This window comes from Dermacentor andersoni, chromosome 5 (assembly GCF_023375885.2).
Source record: "Dermacentor andersoni chromosome 5, qqDerAnde1_hic_scaffold, whole genome shotgun sequence".
NCBI lineage: Eukaryota > Metazoa > Arthropoda > Arachnida > Ixodida > Ixodidae > Dermacentor > Dermacentor andersoni.
Genome location: NC_092818.1, coordinates 56,499,272 through 56,516,751, shown reverse-complemented (window position 1 = coordinate 56,516,751; position 17,480 = coordinate 56,499,272). Strand labels below are relative to the sequence as shown.

The following is a 17,480-nucleotide window of genomic DNA, read 5'->3' as shown; positions in this document are numbered from 1 at the left end:
GCCGTTGTAAATAAAATTGTGCGATGTAAACTTCAAGCCCGTTGTATGAGCCACTTAGTCTGTGCTGCTCTTCGAAGAAACTCTTTGAGGCCAACCTCGGCAACTAAGCTTGGGCCCCAGCGGATGGGGGCACGCTTCATTTATCTTTCTTACTCATGCCTTGCAAGGTGCAATCAAACTCAAGCGTTGTGCGGACTTTGCGGCATCGCAGCTAGATTAGGCAGAATTTGAGATAGGAATCTCGACAGAGGATCGGGGCTGCGTACACGTTTCGACGATGGGAATACGGTGTGTGACTGCATTGTTTCAGTGCTAATGGCAATAACGTCGATATTCCTCCCGTAGACGTGTTGGGCCAGAATTTTTCTTTCACTGCCATATAGACTATAATCATGAATACACGCTAATTCACGTCGTCCTTGCTTGCATCGCCATCGTGGGCTACCACTATCGATGGAACATGCACCGATGATTATAGCGTCTACATACACGTGAGCAGCGCATATTCGCGATGAGGATGCCAAGCTGAAGCACCATTCGGCTGCGTTCAATCGGCGCCAGTGTTGAACATAGCCCAGCGTTCTGTTTTCACTGCTGGCGGGAGCGTCGTATGCTGCCGCAGAATAAGTATTCGATAATTTCTGCTGAGTTTTTATAGCGATAATAACTATATGGAGACTCCAGGCACATTCTTGCCATTGTAGTTGGCGTCGCCGTGATATTCCATGTAAAGTCCGAGGGCGATAACACCATTGCCGCGCGTCGTATGCTGTATGCGCGAGTAAAAGCAAGCGAGAGAAGCCGTCGATCGCGGCTCAATCTGGCGCGCGTGAAAGAGGGAAACCGATGTCTTCCGTCGCGGAAAAGGCCGAGGAGCGGGAGGGGAGGAAGGGGGGAGAGGCGATGTGCCCTAGCAGCAACTGGGTATTTCGCGACCAGGCAAGGGCAACTAACGATCACCGCTCAATGTCATGCGCAATAGGGATCAACACCGGGACGCCGTGAGGGAGGGGGGAGGGGGCACACGGAGTACGCAGACAAGTGCGTTATTTTGCACGGTCGCGCGCGGTCACGCACGCGAGATATCGAAAAAGATTTGCAGATGCTTCATACCTTCGTACCTTCATACCGCCGCTATTGCATTTAAACGCTAGAAAGCGCGGTCACTTCGATCGCTGCTGTTTCCACGCTTGCTCATCCCTTTTGACCGCAAGGGTCCGGCTCACTGAGTGTGATGTTTTCATGTTTGCCTGTGCGCGCTGACAGCATGCTTGTTACTTCAGTTAGTAAGCGAATGCTTCCAAACTTATACGGCCGAGAAGACCAGGACACCATACTTAACATAGCTGTCTACTAATTTGCTATCGCAATCTATGCTTCGCATTTAATGTGAAACTGACTTTTTTGTGTGTGCGCGGACATGAGCGGAATGAACAGCACACGCAAGCTTTCTGAAGCTTGCGCTAGTATATTGACTACAGTCTGATTGAGACGCTTCAGCTGCAAGTGCATTTCATGAAATCTTTATTAGCGCAGGGATTAGGTTAGTTCCTGTGTACTTCAGAAAGTAAACGCATGGCATGCTGCGCTGTTTAGAAATCCTTTTGCAACCTGCAAAACAAAAGCATATAAAGGTGGTCAGATGAAAGAATTTTCAACTGGTTCTTTATCTATACATGAAACTCCACATAATGAGTATATATGGCTTTCCTCATTTCGTACATAACATGCGTCAGAAGAATCGTAAAATAGAACTTACACACGACATAACAACATGAGATCGTCAAATTGTAATTTGAATAGAGAGGAAAACATAATTCTGTTACGCTGAAACTCAAACATATATCTCTGTTCATCCGGCCGTTTGAAGTTTGACTTAAAACGAATGAGCGCCACTCGCTTCCTTGCAGCACCACCCGGATGGTATTGCGGTGGTATCAAGAAGAAAAAATTACCAGAAAGCTTGCCTTCCTGCGTCCCCTTCGCCCGCAGAGTTTTGACGAAATCATTATGGTTACATAAGCTGGAGTTGCCGGGAAGCGTGCGAAGCAGTCAGATATTTCTTAACCCTTACGGCGTTCTGCTCTGAAAGGGGAAGCTTAAGCGTCGTCATTTTTCCCGGTTTTGTTCATCCCGTTCTAAACGAGGCACTCCCCTTCTTACGGAGACTGTGTTCTCACAAACCACTGAGTTCTCTCTACGCCATCCCTTTTGGATCACATTACTGCTTTACATAGCATAAAGACAATCCTCATCAACAGCCTGGCTACGCCTAGTGAGGGCAAAGGCCTCTCTCATACTTCTCCAACTACCCCGGTCATGTTGTGATTCTCGCCATGTTGTCCATGCAAACATCTTAATCTCATCTGCCTAAATCACTTTCTACCGCCCCCTTCTACACTTCCCTTCTCTTGGATTCCAGTCACTAACCCTTAATGACCAACGGTTATCTTGCCTTCTCATTACATGCTCTGCTCATGCCCATTTTTTTTTCTTGTTTTCAACTAAGATATCATTAACTTGACTTTCTTCCATCGCCCAATCTGCTCTATTTTATGCCTGAACGTTACATCCATCATTCTTCTTTCCATTGCTGATTCCGTCGTCCTCAATTTAAGTAGAACTCCTTTCGTATACCTCCACTTTCTGCCCCGTAGGTGAGTACTGGTAAGACACAGCTGTTATTCAATTTTCTATTAAGGGATAATGGCAGCATGTCGTTCGTGATCTGCGAATGCCTGCCAAAGGCACCCCAGCCCATTCTTATTCTTCTGATTATTTCCGTCTAATGATCCGGATCCGCCATCAGTACCTGCCCTAAGTAGATGTATTCCCTTACCACTTCCAGTGCCTCGCTACCTATTGTAAATTGCTGTTCTCTTCCGAGACTGTTAAACACTACTTTAGTTTTCTGCTGATTAATTTTTAGACCCACTCTTCTGCTTTGCGTCTCCAGGTCAGTGAGCATGCATTGCAGTTGGTCTCCTGAGTTACTAAGCAAGGCAATATCGTCAGCGAATAGCAAGTTACTAAGGTATTCTCCATTAACTTTTATCCCCGATTCTTCCCAATCCAGGTCTTTGAATACCTCTTGTAAACACGCTGTGAATAGCACTGGAGAGATCGTAACTCCCTGCCTGACGCCTTTCTTTATCGGGATTTTCTTTCTTTCTTTATGGAGGACTACGGTGGCTGTGGAGCCGTTATAGATATCTTTCAGAATTTTTACATATGGCTCCTCTACCCCCCGATTCCGTAATGCCTCCATGCCTACTGAGGTTTCGACAGAATCAAATGCTTTCTCGTATTAAATGAAAGCTATATATGAGGGTTGGTTATATTCCGCACATTTCTCTATAACATGACTGATAGTGTGAATACGGTCTATTGTTGAGTAGCCTTTACGGAATCCTGCCTGGTTTTTGTAGACTCATAAAACTACTATCCTTACTTATTAGGGGTGTGTGCTAATTTGCTGTGAAATAGGTGCTTCGATTTTCAGGCGAAACTGCGAGTTTTTTTATGCACCTCTTGCAATTGCGGTCAGTGTTTGCACTTTGTGAAGTCCTTGTACACCACAAGTGAAAATGTGACAAGCAAGAAACTCACGTGAAGACACCTGGTCGGCAAATCCATATTGCAGGACTCTCGCGGTGTTTTACTCCACGTTGTCAGAGCGGCCTCCTAAATAAAATATCAGTATGAGAGAAATGCACTGTCGCTTTATCTGAAGATAACTAACTATATTATACCCACTAAGGCTCAGGTATAGGTACGGCATTATTTAACTCTCTTTAGCTATCGTGACATATACATTTGAAATATTCAATTCAGGTATTTGACAAAGGAACTGACCGAACGGGCGGCCCCGTGCCATTTCATCATCAGCTACTGCCATGTGTAGAAGCCCTGCAATGAGAAATTGGCATTAGTTGCACATATCAGTTCTTTGTTACCCTCCCGTTACGAATGGTTTCTTTGTGATGCACTAATATACCTATAAAGTGAGGCAGAATGAAAATTCCACTGACGCTTATTTGAGTGTACAAATCTTTCTTATTTTTGTTGATATGCGTGAATTGCTGTGGCTCAGTCATCCAGATCCTACGCACAATATTTTATTCTATTTGCCCTACAGCTTACAGTTGCAATCGTTTATTTGTCCGAAAATTGTGCCTAGTTAACAGACAAAATAAACTAAATATCGCGCCGCATATGAAGTATATAGGCAAACTATTTCGAGAGAAAATATTTTAAAACACCGCACGAGATCGAAGACGAACGCTCGTGACCAGAACACAGGGCATACGAAAATGCCAACATTGTAAGAATGGAAATAACTGCACTCACCAAGAGCGAAGACAGCGCTCAACGCCACTTGGAGAAGGAGTGCAGACCGCTTGGCCATAGCGGCTGCATGGATGAAATAGTAATAACCGTCATGTTGGTAAGAAAGATGCTTTGTTGTTTATATGGATGTACGAAGACAGAACAGTGCATATAAAAAAAGGGACTTCTGGAAAAGCGAAATTGTTTGTGAAAATTTGAGGGCTCTCGCCTCTATAAATGGGTGAAGCACAAGGAATAGCTATTCGAAATATATTGGAAGTTTCTAATACGAATCGAATATAGAGCCCAAGCAATATTTATTGGAAAAATGAATATTCTGCGTTTCAGAATATTGAAACTAAAACATCTCTCAACAACACAGTGGTAAAATATTGCTACTTTTCTTCGTCTTCTAAACATAGCATCGCAAACTATCAATACTATCAACAATAGCAAGCTATAACGACAGTTTGTATTTAATTTCGTAGCGGAAGCTGACATGCCAATCTGTGAAACTTTTTAGTAAATGATCATGTAGTATTCTCGGAACTCTAGGCATGTAGCATACCTGTCTTTAACGCTGCGACCAGTAATGTGTTTTATTTATTTTGATTTCTCTTGCACGGGCATTTTTACTTTTCTGGAAGGCACGCAAGCTGTCCAGCAGCTTTTTCTTCTTCCCCACAACGACTTTTTTTGTTGTTCGGCAAACCGGCTTATGGCGTTTTTCTTACAGTTCATTCCTATACAGGGGACACTATTACTGAAAATCATTTTTGCAGAGCGAACACGCTTTAAATATATGTAGGGGCTATTCGTGCTATTTCAATGAGAATTATTAACGTGTTTGTATGTAAACCTTTATCCTTCATGTTTAACTCTCTTTGCTTCTACTCAGTACTGTCGCGGTACATTATTTGGCCGTAAAAGATATTCCTGCTCTCAATATATGAATCCCAGTTTACCTTTTGATGTGCGATGAAATATTCGTTACCTCCTATGCGTTTGCGATTTGTATTCAGAAAGGTGGATTTTCTTCCATTTTTAAAAAGGACCGAAGCAGTACACTGTGGCGAAGAGGATGGCTACTCGAAACAATTGGTTGGCTGTACCTGCACGTCATAGCTTACGAGAAGCTTTATGTTCGGACAATATAACAAGCACCAGTAATTAAGGTTAATATAAATATATGAATCACCTGTGGCATATAGCGCCCATCTATTCATTGATCTGAAGTACTCGCAGAAGCGGCCTATGCCTGTTCCAAAGAAGTAATAGCATAATTGAACTATTACCAGGATTTGATTGACCAACTTTGGAGCAATTTACTTTATCTGCAATATTGCAGTTTACGTATTGAAGCGAGTGATATCAAAAAAGTACCAGAATTTTAAATAAATCTTAATGCTATCCCCATCTCCGAGATAGGAGTTGTCAAACTAGCGCTTAAAAGTGTTACATAAAAGGCGAAAACTGCTTCGCGAACACCTCGGCACTTATGTTGCTGACCGTGGATGCCGCCGGCTGCTGCTCGTTCGTTATCGCCGAATTGCTCATATTCTGCCGCGGAATTGTGGGGCCATCTAGGAGGCATGGCACACAATATTTCATCAGTGGCATTCCAACGTAAACTCGGGAAGTTCGCCTGCGCATGCGGGTTGGTGGCCGCTGGTGGAGACAACGAAGGGGCCGCGACGCGGAGAGCAGCGATCAGATGGGAGAGGGCAGCGGAGGAGATGACCATCGGTTTCATATAGCCAACTCTCGAGGAAATGTTTCCCATAGCGGCCATTCATTGAAAGTGGTAAACGCATGAGCACCGCCGAGTGGCCACTCTGTGCTCGCCCGCAAACACACACGACGAGGACCATTGAGATGAGACACGCAACCAACACAATGACGAGCCTCCCCTGCTTATCACGGTGCAGCCTTCTAATTCAAGCGCCTGCAAAACCTTCATTTACTACAGAGTAAATATTACTATTAATTTATGGTTTCTTCATACCATTTATCAAGCACAAGCAATTTCCCCTATGTTGGCCTTGGTGTCAGTGTTTGTTGGCTTCTCATTATATGACCAATAAAATTCGGGTCCTCGGGTAACCCCCCTTTCTTCTCGTTTGCAACATAACGAGGGTCTCGAATACGACAACATTGATGCCTTCAAGTAGCATATGTGGGTTTATTGACTAGTTGCCTTCGCCCAAAAAGATCACGTTCTCGTGACGCCTGCGGCAAAAAGGACGTTACTCGTCCGCCGCCAAGGTCTGTGAGCGGTGGCGCTGGCTAACACTCCCGGGGTTCTACTAGTATACATAAATACACAAGAAAGTGAATGGGGAAACAGCGCCGCGGTAGCTCAATTGGTAGAGCATCGCACGCGAAATTCGAAAGTTGTGAGTGCGGTTCCCACCTGCGGCAAGTTGTTTTTTCATCCACTTTAATTTTCATTAATTTATCGTTTTTTCATTCTATTTATTAAGCACAAGTAATTTTCCCTATGTTGTCCTTGGGGTCAGTGTTGGCTTCTCATGGTATGACCTTAAAAAAATCGGGCCCCCTCGGTTTTAGCAGCACAATGTCATGTGCTAACCGTAGGTTTCAGAGTTATGTTTCTCTAACGACCCCATTCACCTTCGGAATTCTTGCTCCTGTCGTGTGGAGAAATACGGTATCTCTAGATTCAATATTAGGCTTTGGAAGGGCTTTCATATGTGCTTTCTGTTCTTCCTTATTATGCTAGCCCCGTGCGAGTTCTGGTTTTCCCTATAGATCACTACCATGACTTGGCAGTGGTCTAGTGTAGAAAAGCACTTCCTGCAGCCAGTCTATTGCTTTGCTCGATTGAAGCGCTGTCGTGATTTGATTTGAAGTTATCTTGGTGATTATTTTATACAAAGTGCAAAGCCAGCTAACTGGCCTGTGCTTCTTCGAGTCTTTCACATAAATGTTCATAAGAATTCGTAGATTGTGGGCATTGTTCGTACTTTATGATGCACCAGCAGTGGTGAGACAGCATGAAAAAAGGATCGCAGTCTTTTCTTGTATAACCCCTCAAACATCGCTAAAGATATCGACTATTCTTACGTATTCCCAGGACGATTTGCCTGGCGTTACGCCTAGCAAATGCCTTGTAATTGTACCGCTAATAACGCATGCACATTCTCTATCATGTTGGCCACTACATCTCGCCAAGTTCTCGTGGCTCCTCTGGGTAGTGTATGGGTTTGTACAGAAATAGCCTGCTTCCTTTAATATATTACCGAAATTACTGACGTTTCTCTGCTTTTCGTTCACTGCACACGTATCGCCTTTTTTTTCGTACGCCAAGTTTCTATGGCTCTCACAGGATGCCGCTCTCGAATTAAGGCGGCCTAAAGCGAAGCTTAACGTTGAGATGCGATCAAGCAATTCATCGAGGTCGGGCGGATGAAGCAACAACCCAATTATTTGGATGAGGAGGACAGTGGCGGACGCAATAAGATCGCGGGAAAAGCGAAATGCAATGGCAGCTTATTTTGCGGCAAGAGTGTTCTTCACACAAGGCATTGACGGAGGCCCACAGGCCGGGGTGCTGCATGCGTATTCAGGTAAATATACCCAATAATCATCCGCACTAACAGTATCAGAAGGTACCTAGGGCGCTATAACACAAAACTATTCCAAACTTTTGTTTAGCAATTCTGAAATAACCCCTCTGCGATTGGTCAAAATTTTTTGGGGCCACCGCTTCTTCACCTGTCTGTCACGCGACGTCACCAAAACCGTGATAGCACCCCACCTGATTTGACGTGTACACACTGATGATGCATGATTTGACCAAAAAAAAAGAAAAATAGTCATTTCTCTTTCAACACCACTTCGGCATGAACCCTCGGCTTTTCAACATGAGTTCTCGGTCTGCACCCACTTAATGTGTCTGTCACTCAACGTCACGAAATCGCAAAAGCTCACGCGTCAAAGCTAGGTGTACACGTTACAGATGCATTAATATGCCGAAAAATACTGAATTTTCTTCCGAATAGCCGCAGGCTGCCCCCTTCCAAACGGAATAAAAGATGGCTGCTGCCGATCCCTCTGGTATTGGCTACTCGCACCTGCCGCAGAGCATGGCTTTATTTGTGTATATTAAATCTTTTTGTGTTGCCGTGTTATGTTTTTGAGTACATTTTCGGCACGTGTACAACTTAGTTATGCGAACTCTTCTGTGCTGAGGATCCGATTTAGTATCATTCTTAAGCTTCCGTTGCATGCCGCCGTGATTTTCCAAAAGCCACCGCAAGCAAACTACGTAATAGCGGACCAATCGCAGATGCCAGCACCAAACTCTTGATCCGGTTATCGATTTTCAGTGCATTGGCTCGGCCCCATCGAATCCCTCTCCACTTGAGCGTGCTCACCGTCTCTTGTGAGCCAATTATATAAGACAAGCCGCTCAGTGTAGGCAGTGTAATTCGTTCTTCAAGGGAAGAAAAATAACCTCTTATGGACGAGGAGACCGTTTGATTAGTCGTGTCAGACAACCCTGCGGGTGACCGCCCGAAGCTTGCGTCGGCGCTTACGCAAATTTCACGTCAGGAGATTGGAATAAAAACCTATTAGAATAGTTTTACGTTAGAGGTCCCCTAGTTACGTAAATATTTTGTATAAAAGTGCAGCGTGCTAGGCAGGATGCCCGGAATTTATCTCTTGGCTCGATGGCATGCCGTGAATAAGGGCACTGCGGAACGCGTGAAACCTGCACACCATAAAATGTCGAGATATACCAGGTGTCCCAGCACGAGCGCGCCTTATTCATACTCCAAACAAACAGTGGGCAATGGTGCGCCCCTACACGGCTTGCATTTATGAACGCAATATCGCACTACCGTGACTGTCACGCAATCCTGTGGTACACTCTGCGCCAGCCGTCTGCCAAGTCTTCCAGATGTGGGTCACCGGGATATCTTCTATTTTGGATATTATGTGTCTCATTACTCACATTTCTATCGCGGTAAAACGCTAAATATATTAAAATTGCAACTAATTAAATCCAGCTTTTTGTGCTCATATTGCAGATTTTGAAGTACGTATCAAGAGTGGAAAGTGCATAAGAGAACAAATCAGACATTTCTTTCTTTAATTTACTTCCACAAGCTTTGCAAAGGCTGGGCCGGGAAACCTATTAAAGAATTCGATTGCGATTTTACAGCTCGGCTCCTTATTTGTCAGCCTCCCTTGATATAATGTTGCCGTAGTGATGTTAACCCAACAGTTAGTCAAGATAAGCTAATAAAATGGAGGCGAGCGAAGGGATCGATTTGATGTCATGTGCCAGTAGCCTATTCAATTGACGGCTTCGCCATAGATAGCGGAGGCCCCGAACTTAGCCAAGCCTGGGTCGTCCTGCAGAACCCCCCACTCAACCAGTTCACCACACTTCTTTCATGATGTAGCCTAACGAATATCGTGTACCTAGTTTAATAAACTTTAAGTTGGCATATCTAGTTACCACAGTCAAGAATAATTACTACTTTAGTGAAACCACAGCGAAGGTGCCAACATGATGTCAGCATTACAGATTTGAAATGCCCATACGAATTTTTGCAGGTGATTCCAACGCCAAGCAGCTATTCGACGAATTGAATTGCGTTATGCAGGCAAAAACACTCATGCAACATATGGTTCTCAAATGTGAAGCCTGCGTGGACATGCACGATGCCCGAGTTAGTTTTTAAACGAAGTATGTTCGAAAATATCAGAGCACTTACGGACAGGCGGGCAGCTTCTTTTATTCTGAACACAAGAGCGGCTGATATGCAGAGTCTGTCTCCAATGACTCGGATGCAAAGTGGTTTGGTATATATAGCAACCAGAGGAATTTCAAGGTTGCCTTTTTTTTCTTTCACTAGAAATGAAGTATGTGCATTCCAATGTTGATTATTATTACTATGAAATGAGGTGGGTTGAATATCCTTTGAGAGAACCATACAAAACGAGTCATGTTAGTTCATACATATGGGCACATGATAATGCATATATGATTGACATACCTATTTTCCAGCTTGACAGCTTGTGTCAACGCTATTCTCATAGCAGAGATGACATTGGAAAGCCACACAGCATTTTGTTTGCAAAAGGCATAGATTCATTCAATGCAATGCCAGTGATACACTACGCGCAGTTTGCTCCGCCAGAACAAAGGCTGATTCATGTACCTAAATTAAGAATAGATATCTTTGACTCTGTCCCCCCTCTTTGTAGGTTTATGTTTGTGGCTGGATATGTGACATTCACAGTTACCATGGCACGTGCCTAGGTATAATATCATAAAGAATATTCGTTCAGGATGGTTGCTTTCCGATCCTGTTCCACCAGCACAAGTTCCCGTTGCTCTACTCATTACACCACGGATTCATGCTAAAAGAAGCCGAGTAAAAGACATTTATCAATTTCATCGCTAAAGCAAGCACTTTGAGGCGGTTGGCATGTTCGGCGCGGCGCATAGCATGAAATAAATTTTTAAACCTTTTGCGGAAGTGAAGATCTTGGGAGCCTGGCATCACAGTTCATTAGTCCAGAAAGCAGTTCAAGCGCTTTTCACTACCTGAGGTGAACAGACTTGAGTGCCCGACTATAGACATTCTACGCCTACGTTCTCTCGCTCTCTCTCTCTTTCACTCCCCATTCTCCTACGCGAAATGCAAAGGTTGGGGGATTCGGTTCCCACCTGCGGCAAGATGTTTTTTCATCCACTTTAATTTCCATTAATTTATCGTTTCTCTTTTTAATTTATTAAGGTCAAGTAATTTCTCCTATGTTGTCCTTGGTGTCAGTGTTTGTTGGCTTCTCATGATATGACTGATAAAAACCGGGCCCCTCGGGTAACCCCCCTTTCTTCTCGTTTATACATAACGAGGGTCTCGAATCTGAAACATTGATGCATTCAGGTAGCATATCTGGGTTTATTGACCAGTTGCCGTCGCCCAAGAAGATCACGTTATCGTGACGCCTGCGGCAAAAAGCACGTTCCACGTCCGCCGCCAAGGTCTGTGAGTGGTGGCGCTGGCTAACACTCCCAGGGATCTACTAGTGCACATAAATACACAAGAAAGTGAATGGGGATACAGCGCCGCGGTAGCTCCATTGGTAGAGCATCGCACGCGAAATTCGAAGGCTGTGGGTTCGGTTACCACCTGCGGCAAGTTGTTTCTTCATCCACTTTTATTTCCATTAATTTATCGTTTCTTTTTTTCATTTATGAAGCGCAAGTAATTTTCCATATGTTGTCCTTGGTGCCAGTGTTTGTTGGCTTCTAATGATATCATTTCATTGAGGTAAAATAAATTAAACGTCCGCATTGAAAGTATCACTTGATTTATGCTAGTTAGTCATACAATTAAAATTCAGAAGTGGTTTTACCCTCACTGACAATATGATAAAAAAGTACTTTATAGACATGCGCAGAAATATACCTGGTGCCTCAAGGTGTGATGCGACAGTTAAAGAAACTGTGATTTTTATTTCAATAAAGATAACTGGATGCTGTTTAATTGCAATTACTTAGTTAAAACTAATTCTATAACTTTTTCGTTGCTTTTTTGCAGTGAAGGTGAAAGCAGTTTGATGTCGCGAATCATAAGACTAGTCAACATAAATTATTTGTAACAAGGTAACATCGTGCGCAACTTTTTTCTAGCGAATAGAGAAAACCCACGAAACATTAAAAAATCTTTAGGATGCATCAATTCGCAGCGCATAGACGCGCCATGAGACAGCATCGGTTGCAAAGCCGGCAATTCATAATTTACGGGGCCCAGTGGTAGCGATAATAGCAGGTGTGTTCTGTGCATTGACGCATTTAGAGCTTACGGGGACTTACTTACTTGATTAGCACCAGTACCTAGAGGGTGTAACACATTAAAGAGTGGAGGAACATACATAACGAAGCAGTACAGAAATGCATATAAATATGAGGGAGACGCGCTTTTTCTGAGATCAGCCCTGAGATGAACAGCTTCATTTCCCGATCAGACTTCTTGATATCGCTGCTATTACGTGTTCCCAGGTGAGAAGTCACATGGAATTTATCCAACCGGGTGTTTCTACAGTGAACTTAAGCAATATTTAGAGAAGGCCATTTCAAAATACAAGGAAGCTTCCTTCGGGGACATGCCCCCAGCGTGGCCGATAAGCGGATGAGTGCTCATACGTAGCAGTCAATCTCTAATCAAGAAAACCCACACCATTAACTTCAAAACGTTTAATATCAGTGGTCTCCTTGTAAATGGGAGTTTGAAGCGAGCTGTCTTCACAAGTGACATGAACTCCTGGATTTATATAAAAAATATGGGAGGCTACGATTATTGTTGAAAAACCTTTGTCATCGAAAATATTAAGCGGTCTTTAGGACATGTTGACTACCTTTGCAAGGAGTCCTCACAAAATGTATTATCGAACGTGTACTTCTTTCGAGGAAAAATTAACCGGAAGTCTATTGATAAAATTTAGCTGCCCTCGCTTCTGAATTGTGAAAAGAGAAGCTGTGATAACAGACAACCGGTATTCAAGACTTTCTCTTACGTGCGAGTGCATTTCTTTCATTCAATATTACCGTTTTTTTGTAAGTTAGGAGAGTTACAGGCGAAGAAGAGACACGCGCACAAGTCCCCTAACTGTTTCTATGATGTCACGAACGGGCCATACCACGCTACGCAGTACATATGAGAAATGAAACACACGGTGAAGTTCGGGATTATGTTTAGCCATGCGGTGGGTGGTATTGACTCCCGGTGTGCGAATTTACCATTTATAAAGAACTAGATTGAGCGTATGATATATGTCAGAATATAATTGTTTTGGTGGCGAAGCTGCGTGCAAGTCTTATTTGAGAAGGAATAAATGACAAGTTTGCTCATAGTATTAGCGACTATTCGGTTCGTCCCACGTATGTCACCGGAAAACAGTTATAGACTTCATTTTCAGAAATGTAGAGGGAATGTCCATGTCAGTGAAAGAAATTTTCTTGCAGTGAAATATAAACGCACCAAAAGAACCGTCAAATGCACGATAGGGATAATGTCTTTTAATGTAATACGTATAAATCTATCGAATGTTAAAAGAACAGAACGACTACCAATGTTGTTATAGTCGTTTTCGCAGGGTTATATACGTAAAATAACGGATGTTCAAAATTTAGAATACACTAAACAACAAAATATACACAGTTTCGCACTGATACATTTTTCTTGTTATTTCGTGAGGATATGCTGGAACTTATACGGCAATGAAAGAAAATCAACTCTAACCTTCCTACTCTGACTACATAGGTGGTTTCCTTGCCCCCTGTGATTTTGGTAATTTATTTTGGGTGTGAGTATGTGTTTGTCTAGAGTAGCCTAAACGCGACTGCTTGAGTTTTATCGAGTTGCTTGGCCGGTGCTGGGAGCGCGACACCTCAAGCGATGCCTATGCGCTATTTCGTGATAAGCATACCGGAGTTCCTCGTGTCTCTCCTCCTCGTTAACGCCGTCCGTATCCGCGGACGGCACTCAAACACATGATTTGGGAATGCACCTCGCTCCCGTTTTGTCATCCTCCCGTCTGCAGCGCAAATGACTAGGCAGCCTGGCTCAGTTTCTGGGACGTCGACCAAGAGCTTGAACTGGAGGACTGGGCGGAGATGGCCAAGCAGGCCCTGGGCCTTGCTTGAGCGCGATCCCTCAACCACCTCCCCCTTTACGCTTCCCCTTTTCAATAAGGTTTACGACCGCCACCACCACCTACTCGGCCTTGATTCAGGAACCGCAGCAATATCTTTCGAAACGTATTGGCTGTCTCCCAACGGATGCACACTTCAGCTACGCCACGCTTCAGTTCAGCTTTTCTTAATATCTGCAGTATGATTGTTGTCATTCTTCGCCACACTGAAAGCAGGTCTCGACCATCGGACTTTGTTTCAGGATCCCAGCACCTGGGGCGCTGGAACTTGATCGTCTATCTTCAATTCTCTGACACAGGCAGCGGATGGAGGAACGGCCACTCCGATCGTAAGCCTCCTTATGGATGCGTCCTGCGCCAGGGTAAGTAAGGCTGCTGAGAAGGAAGCACACACACGAATAAAAGAAGCTGTGTGTGTTCCACTTTATGGATGATTTCAATTTTCGTTCAGATTACGGGGATCGAAATCGGAAATGCTGTCTCGACAACATAACTACACCAACGACTGCTGCTTTCACCCTTATCGGTCATGTCCTCTCACTGTTGCGCTTGCTGTTGTGTAGTTTATATAAGGAAATTGGAGTACATTGTCTTGGGAGACATGGCTAAATGTGGAACGAGTGCCTGACTGCAAACCCACCTTATGCAACAACAAGTCTAAAGCAGTGACATTCTACACAATTCTAAGGCGTTCTTGCGAGCGACAAACGAGAACAAACAGACCAAATGATAGTAACACACTCAGGCTTACGTGCCACCTGCCAAATTGAAGAGAAAAATGAAAAACAAAAGGAAAAAAACGCGGTAACTTAACAGCATAAGTTACAACACATCGGTGACAACAGTCGCCGGCGTTGCTATGAAACTCTTGCCATAGGCTAGGACTATGTTTTTAGGCGATGGACATAAATATTAGCGCATAAATTAAAATGAGCACACTAAACAGTGACAAACGCAGATGACATTTTCGACCTCATTCACCCCTGTCTCAATAAATACTTCTATATATATAAAACATCCCTCAAGCCTCCTCAAAAAATCTTTTCGTGCCCCAACAACGTAGCCTAAATTATCGCACAATGACGGAGCTTAGTTCTGTAGGAATAATGGTTTGAAAACGCTAACCCCTGCTTAGTCTGAATGTCTGCAATTACTTTTTGACTAATTTTTATGCGCAGGCAGTGCCGTTTTATTATAACGCAAATCAACAGCCTTAAGTGTGTTAAGTATTTTAGTGGCAAGAAGAGATATTATTGGAAACAGCATAAATGCACTGCTTGACTTATTGCACACATTTTTCTCTAAATATATTGCAGACAAAAGATATGAGGGGAAATTCTAAAAAGACAGCGTAATAATCATGAAACTTGTGTGTTGCTTCCAAGTGAAAAAAAGAAAAACGGCGTCGCCATGGCCCTTTCAATAATGTCATTTATGTAATGTACAGATTAGCGAAGCCTATCTAGTTTATCAATCAACAGCTATCAAGGTTATCAAAACGCCTATCAAAAGAATGAATCATGCGCGCGGCGGTGGGTTGCCTGCATCTACGCAGCTTCAAAGCAGTTCCTTAAAGGCGTATAAATAGATAAATTTTACGATAGCTATGCTTAACCTACCTCGGTCTACGCAAGCAGCGCCTTGTCAACACGCATGTGCCTTCGTTTTCCGTACACTATATGCAAGTTTTCCCGTTTTCAGCTCTGACATGAGGATGCATGGTATAGAGCACCCCTTGCCGCACGTTTGCAGGGTTCCTGAGTTGTTGCACTGTGCATGACGCCATGACATCATGACGATGATCATCATCATCATAATCACTATCACCAGCCTATTTCTACGTCCACAGCAGTGGACGTAGAAATACAGCAGTGGACGTAGGACAGTGGACGTCCCCTGTCTTGCGCTAGCTGATTATAGCTTGCGCCTTTACATTTTCGAATTTAATCTTGTCCCTTAATTTTCTGCCGTCCTCGACTGTGCTTCGCTTCACTTGTCATCCGCCCGGCAACTCTGTTAATCTCCTAGTTAGGTAGTCTACGCAATACATGGCGTCCTCAGCTCCATTGTTTCCTCCTAATGGTGACTTGAATATCGACTAGCCCCCTTTGCTCTCTGATCCAAAACCGCCCTCTTGATATCTCAGCGTTATATGCGTAACATTTTTCGTTCCATCGATCTTTTCGCGGTCTGAAATATGTTCTAGAGCTACTTCCTTCCTCCGCGTTTCTGTCCATAGCACTGCTATAACGCAATGTTTGTACGCTTTTCCTTCAAGGCCAGTGGTAAAACCCTAGTCAGGATTTGGGAATGCCGGTGGTATGCACCTCAACCCATTTTTACTCTTCTCAAAACTTTCATCTTATGATCAAGATGCCCTGTGGTTAATTAACATAGATAGCGGTACTCCAGTAAACTCCCCAAAGGCTGACTGGCGATCCTGAATTCTTGTTCTCTTGCCAGGCTATAGAACATTATCTTTGTACTTCTGGATGCTATTCAACAGCCCCATACCTACACTTTCTCGGTTAGGGTCATCAATCATTTCTTGTAATTCGCCCTCAATGTTGCTGAGCAGGACAATGGGATATGCAGACCAAAATTTGCCGATTTATTCGCCGCTGATCATCTCTTGTAAGACTTCACAGCATTTTATCGTGGCTGCTTTGGGTACTGTAAAGGTAAGTATAGAACATTTGAGCTGCTTTTACTAAATCATCACAATTTCACATCACATTACTTTGCTTATCTTTCAATGCACAGATCTGGGCCTGTCCTATACGAGGTTTTCATCTCATAGGCTCCTCGACCTGCATTTTAGAAAATAATAAAAATTGCGGATAAAATTCCCCTTCTCTTTGAGCCCATATATATTTCTGTGTTTTAAGCCAAGTTTTCTTCTCGCTGATTGCATGTTGCGGCCATTTTTTACTCCTTCCTCAACAGTTTCCACGTTTTACATTACAACATCTCTTAGTTTCTTCTTCTAGATAAGTTTGGACATTTCATCGAATTCTATCTTACAGAATTATTTTGCCGCATATACTAAATCATCCAAATTTTTGATGATAATACTCCACTCACTGATTGCATTCAGCGACCATGCCTTACTGCTTCCTCAATCTTTCCCTGGGTATAATTTGAAATATCGCTTAGTTTTTTATTTGATGAACAGAATTGACAGTTCATATAAGTCTATTTTGTCTCATAAAACTCTTCTTCTGCGTTTACCAAATAATAAAATTGATGATGACATTACTTTGGTGATATTTCTGTATACAGATCTTTCTCTCTCTTACGCCTGGTTTTCTTATATCTGATTAGATGCGCGGGCATATTTTACTGCTTCCTGTGTCTTTCCCATGTTATTATTTCGAATATCGATACCTTTTTTATCGTTCGTCAGTTTTCACAGTTTACCTAATTCTATCTTGTTTCATGAATTCGATACT

The 17,480-nt window shown here is 43.3% G+C and overlaps 1 long non-coding RNA gene across 1 annotated transcript; it reads right to left on the bottom strand.

Annotated features, from left to right (window-relative positions):
• Positions 1-3,607: 3,607 nt before the first annotated feature.
• On the bottom strand, positions 3,608-4,415 carry LOC126530254 (uncharacterized). Its single transcript, XR_007599379.3, has 3 exons — positions 4,351-4,415; positions 3,856-3,909; positions 3,608-3,684 (listed from the first exon to the last, which is right to left on the bottom strand). It is a non-coding gene; the product is annotated as an uncharacterized lncRNA (long non-coding RNA).
• Positions 4,416-17,480: the final 13,065 nt, after the last annotated feature.